Below are 15238 nucleotides of genomic sequence, written 5' to 3'. Positions count from 1 at the left end.
TTAAAGAGAGGGAGTTAAACGGTTTATTTGAATTTAAAATACTAAAAATATCAGGAGCACCTGGGGGGCTCGGTCCGTTAAGCATCTGACTCTTGATCTCAGCTCAGCTCTTGATCTCCAGGTTTTGAGTTCGGGCCCTGTGTTGGGCTCCATGCTGGGCATGGAGCCTACTTAAAAAAGAAAACACTAAAATTATCAAAAGCACAGTAAAATACCACTTTCCGTACATTAAAATGACTATAGTTCAAAAAGGGAAAGGGGCACCTGGGTGGCTCAGTTGGTTAAGTATCTGCCTACAGCTCAGGTCATGAACCTGGGATCCCAGTGATCAGGGATCCAGCCCAGCACTAGGCTCCCTGCTCAGCAGGGCATCTGCTTCTCCCTCTCTCTCTCTGCCCCTTCCCCTGCTCATGCTCTCTCTCTCTCTCTCTCTCTCTCTCTCACACGCACGCGCTCTCTCTCTCTCTTGCTTACTTGCTCTCTCTCTAGTAAATACATTTTTTAAAGGGAGAAAGAAAGAACATATCAAGAATTGGGGAGAATGTGGAAAAGTTAGAACCCTTGCACACTGCTGATGGGGACGTACGATGGTGCAGCTCCTTGGAAAACAGGTGCGCCATTTCCCAAAAGCTTCAACATAGAGCGGCTATGGGACCCAGCAATCTATCCCCCAAAGAATGGAAAGCAGGAGCCTCAGGGGGTCCTTATACATATTTATAGCAGTAATAACACACGATAACTACAGGGCTGGAAGCTACGCGGGTGTGGACTGGATAAACAGGACGTGGAGAATCCACACAATGGAATATTCCTCTGCCCTAAAAAAGAAGGACATTCTTTTTTTTCTTTTTAAGATTTTATTTATTTATTTGACAGACAGAGATCACAAGGAGGCAGAGAGGCAGGCAGAGAGAGAGAGAGGAGGAAGCAGGCTCCCCGCTGAGCAGAGAGCCCGACTCGGGACTTGATCCCAGGAGCCCGGGATCGTGACCCGAGCTGAAGGCAGAGTCTTTTAACCCATTGAGCCACCCAGGCACCCCAAGGAAGGACATTCTGACACATGCTACAGCACGATTGAATCATGCCAGACGCAAAAGGACCAACAGACAGCATAATTCCATCAATAGGAGGGACGTGGAGGAGTCAAATTCATAGAGACAGCAAGTAGAATGGTGGTTGCCAGGGGCTGGGTTGGGGGAAGAATGGGAAATTGATGTCGAAGGGGTACAAGTGTCTCAGCTTCAGGGGAAGGTTGAACAACCACGTGCATTTACCTATGTCACTGACCCGCACAATGCGAGTGGTTAAAATGGTAAATTTTGTGTTATATATATTTTACGGCAGTAAAAAGAAAAATCACTAAAAATAAACTGGCAGAAGAAAAGTCAGGTTTGTGACCACTTTTCCTCCTGTGCTTCGTGGGGTGCGGCGGCTAGTCTGGGTCCCGTTTTGGATCAAGTGTGGCTTCCTGGTGCCAGGTGCCCCCCTAGAGCCTTGGTCAGCCAGGGGATGCTGAGGGAAGAGCAAGGCTAGGGTCTGGGCCCACCCCGCCCTGCAGGGTCCTCGGGCACCAGCCCCAGCCAGCCTGCTGACCCAGCCCCCACCACACCTGCAGATGTGTCCCTGGGGATGGGCTGGGCAGGGCCACAGACACTCTCCAAGGCAGTGCTGATTCTTATGACTTTAATAGACCAGCGGCAGTAAAACCATTTCGCCTTCGGCATTGAGCAGTAATTTAAAAATTATAGGCCTGGAACAGTGATGGTAAGTATGTCGTAAAAGCACCACTCCAAAAAAAAAAAAAGAAGAGGAAGACTTTTATTGCAATAAAAATGTTAGCACCAGGTCACTCCTCGGTTTACATAACCCTCTCCACAGTAATTTTGGATGATGAGTGCAGTTCCAATTTTCAATCAAAGAGCTCCCCTCGGCCTTGCTGAGCACTCAGAAGTGCCCCGAAACAATAATCATTTGTGTATTGATTTGGGGGAGAATCAATCCAGTTCAGTCCACCTCACTGAATTATTAATGGAGCAAAGCACATCAGAGCCCGGAGGGGGGTAACGGATGAGGTCCGCTCTTTAACCCTGTGGCTGCCAGAGGATACACATGCCAGGTTGCAAGAGTCTGAGTCCAGAGGGAACCCCAAGGCTGGAGGGATGGATTAGGAAAACCAACGGGACAAGCCCTCACAGCCCCAGGCGTGGGTCCAAGTGGGGTATGGAGGGAGCCAAGCTCACTTCCACCCTCCAGGTGAGGGCCCTCGTCCCTGTTAGAGCTCCTAGGACCTCCCCCCCACCTCGCGGCACACAAGACAACTAGTGCAGTGCTCCCCACTCGCCGGGGCTCAGAAACGCCCTCTTCCACATGGTGGGCAGCAAACCTTTATTATGGACTTAACGGTTGTATTTCAGTCAGCTCATTTTACCCTATGTAAGCCTGTCTACCTCAAAAGGAAATTCTATGTCATCACCGTGAAAGCAGATCCAGACTCTTGCTGTAAATAGAGAACCAGAAATAGAAGCGGGACCCTAACAAAACATTGCACACTTTCTTGCCTGCATCCCTGTTTATCTGTCTGTTTCTGTCTGTCAGTCTGTCTCTGTGTATGTGTGTTAATCTCCACCAAGGAGATTTAAGAAGTAGTCGGGAGCATTCAAGGCACAGCTAGCATGAAAACAGAATTTCTCCTCTGTCCAATGAGAAAAGCTAGAGGAGAATTGAAGATCAAATAATGTTCTTGTATTGCGGTTTAGAGGTATTTTCTGCAAGATGTGACAGTCTCGACCCAGATCATTCAGGTCCCACTGAAAGTCACCTCAACCATCCCACAAGCAGGAAAAGAGGTCTGATTAGGCACAGACACTGGAACTGACCAGCAGAGGATTCGATCTGGCTTCCCAGCTCACTCTCCATGTGATGGGCTTCTGAATTTTTATGAGCCTTGTCTTCCTTACCTTTGAATAGGGGCACAACATGACTACCTCACTAGGTCATGGAAAGAACTGAAAGTGTTAATACCCGCAAGGCGCTTACAACAGCGCCTGCCTCAGAAGTAAACATGAGCCATTATCCGAATGCGCCCCTCTGGGAAAACTCCTATTCAGTCTTCAGAACCCAAGCCAGTCATCTCTCTGCCTTCCCCATCTCACTGCTCCTTCTCTACTTTGAACAGGCTTCTGGGGCTGCATGCATCATCCTCTTGTAATTTACAGGCTCATTTCCATGGCCTTCTGTGTCCTTCAGCCATCAGCTCCTTCTTAGAGGTGTTAATATGCCCTCTACATCCCCATCATCCAAGGCAGCTCTGCTCACACCTAGTGGGAGATGGTCAGCAAGTGTTTACCGACATCAGTTAAAGCAGACTATCGTGTGGCTCTGGCTTTGTCCAGAAATACCATTCTTTCTTCCTGCCTCTCGTGGGAAGGAAGTCCCACCAGTGTCCCTGAGAATCAGGCGACACTGCCAGTGAACCCCAACCCATCCCATTCTCCCTCTCTGACTCAGCCAGAGCTCAGTTCACATACTTCTTCTTCATCGTTATACTTTTACGACATACGATGGCCAATGGCCAATGGATCATAAGGCTTTGTGTGCTTTAAACTTGGATGTAAGGGGCTACATACAGCTTGTATCCTCTGATAACTTGCTTTTTCCCACCCAGAATTTTGGCTTCAAGCTTTATCCATACTGATCTGCACGGATCTCATGTATTCATCCAGGAGCCATGCATGAAAATGCATGACTCCCAGTCACACCCCACCCTGCCACTCCCAGCATGCTGCTGAGCATGGCAGGGGTTCAAAGGTCAACCCACTGCTACCGAGACTTGGGACCCAGCTAATAGCTGGCTGATCGCTCAGCCAAACCTTTCTTGAAATGTGCCACGGTGGGAACCTCTTCCTACCTGCTCCTCCTCTCAGGCTGGGGTCACGTCCACATCAGACCAGGTGGCTATCCCTCCTTTATTGTTCAGGAGTTTTTCCCTAGGAAATCTCTTACAGATCTAATCCCATTTTAGTGTCTGCTTCTCAAAGAATCCAAACACACGATTCCTTTTAATGTTTTCATTATTACTCAACTACACAGAATGCTGCCACCTGTGTATGCAGTATATCCTGAGGATGTTCACCCTGTTTCAGTGTTTTGCTATTTCCAGGAATGCTGGTACCATGTGATGGTGTCTGAGCCATGGAGCTGCACAAGTGGGCTTTTCCTCTTAGGCTGGCGTCAGGGGATTGGTGGTCCACAATGGCGCTCATGGATCCCAGACTCCTGGGGGGGTCACACTGTTGTGGCCGCCTCTCCCCTTGAGCATGGGCTCTGTCTAGAGATTCTTGTCTATGAGTAGCAAAAGTGATGGATGTCACTTTCAAGATTAGTTTCCAGAAAATCATGGGCTCCGTCTTGGGCTGCTCTCTCCCGCCACCTCTCACCCAGGCACTTGCTCACTCTGCAGGAAGCCATGCTGTGAGCTGTCCTGTGGACTGGTGGCAGGGAAGAGGGAGATTCCCGGTCAAAGCCACAGAAAACTGAATCCCACCAACAGCCAGTGCATGAACTGGGAAGACAACCATCCCCCAGTGGAGCCTTCGGATGAAACTGCAGCCCCTTGATTGCAACCTCCAGAGAGATTTTGAAACAGAGGCACCCACGTGAAGGTTAAAGCCTCTGCCTGCAGCTGGGGTTATGATCCTGGAGTTCTGGGATCGAAACCTGTGTTGAGTTCTCTGCTTGGCAGGGAGCCTACTTCCCCCCCTCTCTGCCTGCCTCTCTGCCTACTTGTGATCTCTGGCAAATAAATAAAAACAATCTTTAAAAAAAATTTTTATTGGGCCGCTGCCTTCGTCTCAGGTCATGATCCTAGGGTCCTGGGATCGAGTCCCACATTGGGCTCCTTGCTCAGCGGGGACCCTGCTTCTCTCTCTGCCTCTCAGCCTGCATGTGTACACACACTCTCTCTCTCTGGCAAATAAATAAATAAAATCTTTTAAAATTTTTATTTATTTGAGAGAGAGAGAGAGAGAGCACACGTGTGTGAGTGGGGGAGAGTCAGAGGAAGAGGGAGGAGGAAAGAAGTGGACTTCCCATTGAGCAGAGAGCCCAACGCGAGGCTCACGGATCCCAGGACCCTGACATTCTGACGTGAGCCGAAATCAAGATTTGGTCGCTTAACCTATAAGGACCTATTTTATAATTTTTATTTTAGCCAGAGGCTTCCATTGAGGTTAAACCATAACTTTGTTGTTTCACCCTTAAACTGTCCCTGCTCCCCTTCCCCCAGGGGACTTAAAAACAAGTCCCGGAAACCAGCTCCAGGTGTGGAGGCCAAGAAAAACAAGGCTGTACCCACCACGAGTCTAGCCCAGAGTCTAGCCCAGACGTAAGTACAGCCATCTTGGCAAAGCAAAAGCCGGCACCTTGCACTGTAAGAGTGGGTTAGCATAAGAATGGCCATCCTGAAGGCTGGGAAGCCATTTTACTGAGGGTCCCTAACCAGCCCACACAGCGGGCGGGCGCACTTAACTTGAGATAAGAGAAAGTTGCTAAAAGCTAAGTAACAACTTCATATACCACCAGGGCGGTTAGGCGATGCTGTCACAAGGACCAGATGCTAAAGAAAAATAGTTAACTTGCAGAGATCACAATCCTGCAAGACAGGAGTCTCCCTTGGTTTGCAAACGTCCTGGTGATTTACAACAAAAAGGCTATCTCTTCAATGGCCCAATTTCCAGAGACCAGTGGCTCAGTTCCTCAAGCCTAAGGTCACCCTCCCCACCATAAAACTAAAGGAGGCTGAGGCAGAAGGAAATGTAAGTAAAGTTAAATTTCTTCTAAACCTAAATCTCACTTAACCGCCAGGATGGCGCCAAGGTGACACCGGGGTAGCAAAAGGTTAAACAAAGTTAAGCTGTCAAAGTGGGGCACAAGATATGTATGTAGCTATGAAAAATGCCTTGAAAATGCTATATAAACCCTTGGCTTTGAGTGCTCGGGGTCCTTGTTGAAACCCGCTGTGCTGGGCGGATACTTGGACCTCGCTGTGTGACTTGCATTATCTGTCTAATTGAGGGGTGGTCGGCTCTGTACCCTAACAAACCAACTGAGCCATCCTGAAATTTTTTATAGGTAGGTGAGAGGATATTTGCCAAAATAACAGTGTTATTATCTGTGCATTAGTTTTTGCTTGTTTTCTTTAAAACAAGCCTTTATTGGGCGCCTGGGTGGTTCAGTGGGTTAAGCCGCTGCCTTCGGCTCAGATCATGATCTCGGGGTCCTGGGATCGAGTCCTGCATCGGGCTCTCTGCTCAGCAGGGAGCCTGCTTCCCTCTCTCTCTCTGCCTGCCTCTCCATCTACTTGTGATTTCTCTTTGTCAAATAAATAAAAATCTTTAAAAAAAAAAAAGCCTTTATTATATTACTTCTATATTCTGTGAGCCTCTCCTGGCCACCCCGTGCGCTGTGAATTCATCAAATGGCTGTATTTTTTGTTTAAATGTTTTTCGATGTTGTCTTGGGTCTTGCCTCCACACCTTCCCTCAGGTGTTTCTGTTTGTCAAACTCACCCCGCAATGCAAATACCTAATTCTTGCTCCCCCTTACCTTTCCATGCCCTCCCCAGACTTCTGTGTGAGAGTGGCTGAGGGGACAGACTCGGGCATGGGTCCCGACACATGGCCCAGGAGAACTTCAGTCTCAGCCCTTGGAGACAGCCTTTACCCACGTGGGCAGCACTCCCTGTCCTAACCACTGGGGGAATTTGCTGAGGAGAGGAGGACGTTTGGGGGGCAGTTCCTAAAACTCCCAGCAACCGGCTTGTCACCACCAGCATGGCACTGGCAGAACCAATGGGTGGTTCCAAGGACGAGCTGTCCACCCTGCCTGTCCCCACTTCCAGCCCCTGCTCTCTTTGCTCTGGAGCCAGCACCTGAGAGAGGGTGACTGGTTGACCTCAGTCACATGCATGCCAGTGCTTGCAGGGAGCAGGATTGAACATGTTGATCAATAGCCCTCTGGACTTCTTGCAATGGCAAGGGGCACAGCAGCCTCAAAAGAAAACCGAGGCATGAGACAATCTTCTCACTGTGTCTTCAAGTGGCCCTTTTGTCTAAGGGCTCACACAAATTTCTTCTTAGAGGGGCACAAATCACATTGGATTAGAGCCCATCACAATGCTTTCAGTGGAACTTAATTTAAACCTCTTTAAAGATCCTATGTCCAAATATAGTCACATTCTGAGTTTGGGGTTTAGGGCGTCAACATACAAATTTGGGGAGGACACCATTCATCCCATAGCAGTCCTCAAGCAGGGTTCTGGATCTCTCCTCCATTGCTGTGGAAGAGAGGAACTGCCTAAAACATTGCCTGGTGCATGAGGAAGGTTCAAAGATATTTGGAGAATAAAAGGAAGAAAGAAAAGGGAGGGAGGAAGAAAGAAAGAGAGGCAGGGTGGGCGAGCACCAATGGAGTTAAGATCCTGACAGGTGTGTCCAGCATGGTGATGGTGCTGTACCAGAAGCCTCCGAGGCTGGGTGAGAATGAAATGAACCTGCAATTGTAAGAGGACAGTGGCCATTCCTCATCACAGGCAAGAGACTAGGAGCAATTCTGGGCAGATGCTTCTGAATACATTTAGATTTGGTATTAGTTACATACTGCTGCATGACAAATGACTCCAAGGCTTAATGGCTCCAAAACTGATATGACCCACTGAGCCACCCAGGCGCCCCCCCCATAAAATTTTTTAATGGTGGTAAAATCTACATAATATAAATTTACCATCTTAGCCATCTGTAAGCATCAGAGGCATTATGTACATTCACATCGTTGTGCAGCCGTGACCTCTGACCACCTCCAGTACTTTTCTTCTTCGCCCCAAACTGAAACCCTGCACCCATCAAGTGAAAACTCTGCTTCCCACTTCCCCCCAGCCCCTGGAAACCATCCTTCTACCTTCTGTCTCTATGAATTTGACTCCTCCAGATGCCTCGTGTAAGTGGATTTGTCATTCCGTGCCTGGCCGGGCTCCTTTTCGAAATGCACGTACAGATCGCTTGACGGAAGTGGTGTCACAGAGAAGCACAGTTTTGAACTGTTTTTGCTTGTCAGTACAACAACGGCTGTCGCCACATTCGCATACAGAGCTCTGCCCCCTCATTCTTCGGTGCCTGCCCCGCACTCTGCAGAGAGCCCTCCATGTCATTTGTCCAAACCTTCCCTGCTGATGGACATTAGGTTGTTTCTAGTCTCTTTCCCTAGCCTTCTCAGTAAAAGACCTCAGTCTTCATCCCTACAAAGGGATCCGGTCAGGTCTTTAAAATGAATGCCCACAGTGATAGTTTCTGAGCCAAAGGGAGCAGTTGAAACACGGATGCCCATTGCCAGTGTACCTAGAAAGCAGAATATAAAAACGCTCATTTTCTCAGCATCTCTGGGAGTTCCCATTAGCCTTTATATAACATTTTCTCGTATGGCTGGAGAAAAAAAAAATTTCACTGCTTCAATTTGCTTCTATTCAACTGAACATCTATTCATATGGTTTCTTGCCCATTTGCCTTTCTTCCTCTGTGAATTGCCTATTTCTACTTTTTACAACGTTTTCAAGGAGAAAAAAAAAATATTCAGAAATAGAGAGGTATGTGTGCTACCCTCCAGACCAAGACTAAATAAAATTGTGCCTCCTAAAGCCTCCCATGAGGGCACATTTGTCAACAGAATGAACGTGCCTTGAAATTCCTCCTTTAGCTGGTTTCCGGGGCATTTTATTTGTTCAATATGTGAATCATTAGCATCACAGCAGCTGAAATCATCAGAGCCAAGAAGCTTAAAGGTTTCCTTCCAGCTCCTAAATCTCAGATAACAAAGAAAAAAAGGCAAGTTATCTAGCACTGGAAATACAAATTTACATTTTCTCGGGTAGCTGAGGCCAAGTGCAACTTCACATCATGTGGGCACCTCGTGAGCTGTGTGCAGAGAGGAAGTCCCTGAGATCCTTGGGTGAGCTTCCTTCCACTTGAATCCCTCTACTGTCAACAAAGGAAATTGTGTAAAACACAAGGGAGGCATGTGGGTGGTTTTTGTTTTGTTTTGTTTTCTCAGAGAATGAGAATCAGAAATGCCCATCACAAAAGTTCATTCAAATATTTATTTAGATAACATTCTATGTCACTTAGAAAATGAAGAAATAGTAACTTTTACATTTCCTTTGTTGTTGTTTTTTCCCATTTTTATAAAGAGGAGAAAACAAGCCCAGTTTTCCTAATTTTGTTGGCAAGAGCCAAAGTCTCACTGGATTCCATCTAAAGTGTGGCCACAGGTAGCCGTGTTTGAAGTAGTCAAGTGTAGGAGGCAGAGAGAACATGGACACACTCAGAAGCAGCTCCGTGAAGTCAGTGTTCGGGCAAATCTAATTGCAACAATCACAACAATGACACTAACAGTAATATTGTTCTCAAAGGAGTTGTCATGCCTTCAAGGCAACAGGTGCATTTTGTGCTCCAAAGTAGGCAAAAATCCCAAGTCATTATCCCCATTGTCATTGTCACTCTTTGATAGTCTCAGCCCCAAATTCAGATCCTCTCCAGGCACGTCTTGGTGTCCTTCCTCACAACGGCCTTGTCCTGGATGCCCTTGGAGCACCTTCCCTGTGCAAGATCCCTGCAGGCAGGAAGACAGAAAGGCTTTTCTTCACTTTCTGAAAGATAAAAGTGAGGAGCACTGGGGTGTGGCTTGGTCACAGCTGCCTAGCACTTAGACTAAAAAGGAAGGAAAGTAGCAGGTGATGTGGAAAAACTCCCCTCTCTAGAGGAAAACAGGATGGTTTCTAAGGACATTCATTTGAGCATTAAAATACTTTCAGCAGCAAGTCACAGAAACCCAACTCAACTCTTCCTCAGGGACTCTGGCCTGGGGTGCGTCCCAAAGCCTAACACGGGAATCCATGAGAAACCTGGCAGCAAACGGTGGCCTTTGGGTCTCTCATCCCAGCCCCTCTCCCTGTGCCCGAGCTCACAGCACCCGGGGCTGCACATTACAGACACTCAAGTTCCAAATTCTATGGAAGGGCTCCGATTGGCCCAGCCTGGCTAGCTGCTCTCCTATATAGGTCATCCTGGGTCAGGTTCCAGCGGTGGGCAAGGGCTAGCATTGTCTGGTCTTGAAGTCCTGGGAATTGGCATCAAGCAGGAGCCATTCCTTGATATCCCTGCACTGTGTCCTACAGCTTGCCATGAACCTCTGAAACGAAAGTTTTTGGTGTGAACCCAGATTTTCAATTCACCTGGGTAAGCCTGGCAGGCTGTTTGGTAAATATATGTTTAACTTTGTAAGAAGCTACCAGAGCTCCCTGAAGAAGAAATGGTTAAAGCAAATAGTGTTGTATCTATCCACGACATTGAATTTTTAAGGGAAACGTTCCAACAAAGAAAGCTTCATGCCCAGATGGTTTTGTTGGTGAATTTTACTAAACAATTAAAGGAGAAGTCTTATCAATCCTACACAACGTTTTCAGGAGCATAAAATAGGAAGGAAACTTCCCAGGTCACCGTATGAGACCAGATTTATCCTGATGCCAAAACCAGAGAAAGACTTGACAAGAAAAGAAATATGCCATATATAGATGCAAGATTCCTCAGCAAAACAGTAGCAAACTGTCCAGAAATACATTAAAGTGATACTATGTCACAACTAAATGGAGTTTATCTCAGGATCGCAAGGCAGATTCAACACTAGAAAATCAGTCCGTGTGATTTGTCAAAAATCCATAGATCTTTATACCACAAAGAGCCAATTTTACTGCGTGCAAATTTTTAGAAATCACCCATAATGTCAGGGGAGTCCAAGATGAGATGTACACAGTGACAAATGAACCCGTTTACAAACGGATGGCTTAAGCACACTCAACCTGGTGAGAAAGGGAGGAGGTAAGATGGTCTTTTGACCAGATTCTCTAAGGAGAAAGAAAAAAAGAACTACACATAAACTTGCAGTTGGTAAATTTGTTTCTCAAACAGATACAGGCTATGAATTCCAAAGCTATTTTACAGGTATAGTAGAGTTGAACAAATAAGTAGATATTTGGAGATGATACTGGAGATAAAAAGAGGTTTTTAATTGACTGAGAAAGAAGTTACCAAGAAAAATGAGTGGTGGTGGGGGGGATGCCAGAATGAACACCATGGTGCTGGATTGGAGTCAGAAATATCAATAGGAGCTCACTTGTTGAAGTACGCACATAGACAGAAATAGAGATACGTGTATTTGCGTGTTTAGAATACATAGCTAGACGTTCCTAGCTCAGGGAGCCTGGGTGGCTCAGTTGGTTACTCCTCTGCGTTTGGCTCAGGTCATGATCCCAGGATCCTGGAATCGAGCCCCACGCTAGGCTCCCTGCTCAGCAGAGAGCCTGGTCCTCCCTCTCCCTCTGTTGCCCCCTCTGCTTGTGCTAGCTCTCTCTCTCTCTCTCTCTCTCTTCCTCCACCCCTAACAAACAAATAAATAGAACCTCAAAAAACTAAAAACACCAATAGAAACCAGTACACACTTATTAGAACGGCTAAAATAAAAACATTGGCGATACCAAATGCTGGTGAGGTTGCAGGGCAACTTGAATTCTCAAAATTGTTGATGTGGCATTATGGAAAACAGTGTGCAGTTTCTCATAAAGGTAACCATACCCTTACCCTATGATTCAGCCATCCCACTTGTAGGTATTTACCTTGGAGAAATGAAAACTTAGGTACACACGTATCTGTATGTGAATATTTATAACATTTTATTCATGATGACCCCAAACTGGAAATAACCCAAATCTTCTTCAATAAAATCAACTGTGGTACAAAACAAAATGGAATATTACCCAGCAGAAAACAAGGAACAAACTACTGATACATAATAACATGGGTGAATCTCAATCTGGAGGAAAGAAACCAGACTCAAAAAGGTATGTACTGGGCGCCTGGGTGGCTCAGTTGTTAAGCATCTGCCTTCAGCTCAGGTCATGATCCCAGAGTTCTGGGATCGAGTCCCGCATCAGGCTCCCTGCTCCATCGGGAGCCTGCTTCTCCTTCTGACCTTCTCCCGTTTCATGCTCTCTCTTACTGTCTCTCTCAAATAAATAAGTAAAATCTTTAAAAAAAAAAAAAAAAAGGGTACGTACTGTATGAGTCCATTTATATGACACTCTCTGACAGAGACGGTAGATCAATGGTTTCCAGAAGCTGGGATTTGTAGAGGGCTTAACTCCTAAATGATTCACCACAAGGGATTTTGGGGGCTGATGAAACTGTTCTTTATCATGACGGAGGTGGTTATAGGACTTTGTGCACTTGTCAAAACTCAAAACTACACACACACAAAAGGTGAATTTTACTATATGTAAGTTATTTTTAATTAAATTTAAAAATTTGTCCAGTATATACAAAGCCAAAGCCCTCTTAACACCTCATCCCAGTCTCTTCCCTACCTTTCAGGAAGTAACCATTAAAATGAAATTAACATAGGTTGTTGTTGTTGTTGTTTTACATACTTACATGTATATGCATCGATAATATACTATTTGTGGTTTCTTTAAGCATAATGAACACGATCACATTGTATATACCCTTCTTCCTCTAGTTTCTTCCCTTAGTAGTCGAGGGGATTTTCAAGGGTCCCTTCGGAGCTCTCTGGAGTCAATGGGGGAACAGATGCTGAGGAGGACACTGTGAGCTCCATCCATCTTCCTTCCTTCCTCTGGGCCTTCAACACCCTGGGGCGGGGGGTGCTCAGCCCGGGGGGTAGGGGGAGCTGGCCAGTCACATCTCAGGGACCTGCCTGTGTGGCCTGTGCCGATCACCGCACATTTCATATTCCTTCCCCTGGTCTCTGAGAACACATTCAAGGAAGACCTGAGGCCCCACCCTGCTCTCAAGACTCAGCCCTCTTGATTTCAGAGCCATGGAAAACTCTCCACCCTGAGTTACCTGGGCAGTGGGCTGTCAGTCTGGAGCCACCAGCAGCCCGTTGCCCCCTGACATGGAGCCGACCACAATGAAAGCAACCCTCAAGGGTTGGAGAATGGGCTCATGGGTCCTGAAAGCATTGCTGGAGACCATGAAGCCACCAGCAGGAAGCCAGCACCACCTTTGGACTTCCCAGTGTCAGGAGTCAGTGAAAAGCTCATTTTCTTCAGCTGGAGGAATCCTGAGGAACACGCATCCCATGCACCAACCGCAGAGCCCCAAACCAAGCTTTGGCTCCTGGTCACCTGTCCCCCACCCCCACCCCTCCCACCCTGCCCAAGAAGAGCCTGGCTTTAAGCCCTTCTCCCAGAGCCTGTCCCCATGCCCTCCATGTGCCTTGACACCCTCCCCCTGGATTGGACCCGCCTCCAAAGCCACTGATGGCAATGCAATGATGTTAAATAGTCGGTAATTCCCTCAAGCAAAAATGGTGCTTTATGAAAATTGTGGCTGTGTCTGCTAACAGCTCAGTCACAAGTACTGCTTCTCGAAACAACTCCTGTACCTCAGGACTCCCACAGATGTGCTTTCTGCCTACGTCCCATTTCCTCACACAAAGGATTAAAAAGTTGAGTGCTCGAGTATCAAGATTTAATAAAACTAAGAATGTTTACTGCTTCATAAAAGACATTCTTAGGGGAAACTGGCTTTTTCTTTTTCTCACAAAAGTGATGGTGAAGAAAAAACACAGTGACAACTGGGGCCCTTTGCTGCCGCTGCCTTGATTCCTGCTAGGGTGCCAGCAATTTTCCTCACCATTGCTTTCGCACACCAGGGCGAATGTCAACATAGTAAAAAAGGCAACAAACATCTGTGTATCATTATGAAAATCGATTTGACCACCTGAAAGGGTCTTAGGTGCTCTTAGGGACATTTTGAGAAGTGCTGCCTTACACTATTTGAAAAGATAGACTAGTTGTCCAAAAACTTCAGATTATGTAATCCAATCAAGATAATAGGATCCATTTTTTTAAAGTCACGTGTCCACAAATGTCTACCATGTTTCAAACACCATTCTGTGCTGGGGGTATGAGGTAAATATAGGCATATGTAGCCCCCTATGCTTTAGGGCTTAATTTTATTTGCGGAGACAGACAATAGACAAAAAAGACAAGTTTAGACTATGAAAAGGCTATTAAAGGACAGAGTCAGTACAATGTACTGGAGGCTGGCCTGGGGGAGTCCTTGTCTCCTCCAGGAGAATGGCCAGGGGAGGTTTCCCAAGGCATACCCTTAAGGCAGGTTAGAAAATGAGAAAGACCCATTCCTGCAAAGGGCCCAGGAAACAGCATTCTAAGTACAAGACACAGAAAACACAAAGGCCCTGGGACAGAAATAGCATGGCATTTTTAAAGAACAGGAGGGGTAGAGTTAACCCTGGCCCTATTTCTCTCTCCTGCCTTTGCTCCCTGCCTAAGGGTGCTCACCCAATCCGATGGGTTCAAGGTCATCCACTGCATGCATGGCTGAGGGCCACAAATGCTTTTCTTCGGCTGACCCTCCCCAGTAGCCAGCCTTAGGCACCCAACCAACATTGGCCACCAAACAGGCCAGGCTCAAAACTGACACGGCATACCTCAGGCTAGCAGTAAAGATGCACCAAGGAAAACCACAACCTCACAACGACCCAAGCCCTATTACCACGAAACTCACCTCTGATTGGACTGGGGAGAAGGTGCCCATCAGAACTGCAACTGACCCCCAAAACAAGAGAAGAAACAGACAATAACCCCAGAAGCATGGGAGAGGGAGAGAGATGCTGGTTCTGGCGGAGATGAATTTGGCTCTTAGGAACACTGCCTGATCCCGGAACTGCCCCCTCTACAGCTCCTTGGGACTGTCCTGTTGCTTCTGACATGAATTTTGTGGAGTCTGACCTGCGTGTTCCCGGGTAACTGTTCAAAATTCCAATGTAATCGACTCCAGCGCAATCGATCAGGGTCAGGCCCTGCAGCCCTGTATTTGTGCAGCAGCCAGAGCCCCGGGCCTTGGGGGTGCGCTTCCCACCTGGCCCCCTGGGGATACCGACTCTGATCGCCCTGCTCAGCGGAGCCGCAGGGAACGTTGTCCTCCCTCGCCTCGGACGCGGACGCCACCGCCCGCGGAGACCTAGGGAAAATACTCTGCGGCGGCAGAGGGCGGGAGAAACTGGCTACTCAGGTTCACCTTCACACACCCAAAGTGAGAGGGGCGCGGGGTAGGGCAACTGGTAAAAAGAGAGCCGGGACGCTCGGTTG

The sequence above is a fragment of the Mustela lutreola genome, chromosome 16, assembly GCF_030435805.1.
Source record: "Mustela lutreola isolate mMusLut2 chromosome 16, mMusLut2.pri, whole genome shotgun sequence".
Classification (NCBI taxonomy): Eukaryota; Metazoa; Chordata; class Mammalia; order Carnivora; family Mustelidae; genus Mustela; species Mustela lutreola.
Note: the sequence above shows the minus strand (reverse complement) of the source record.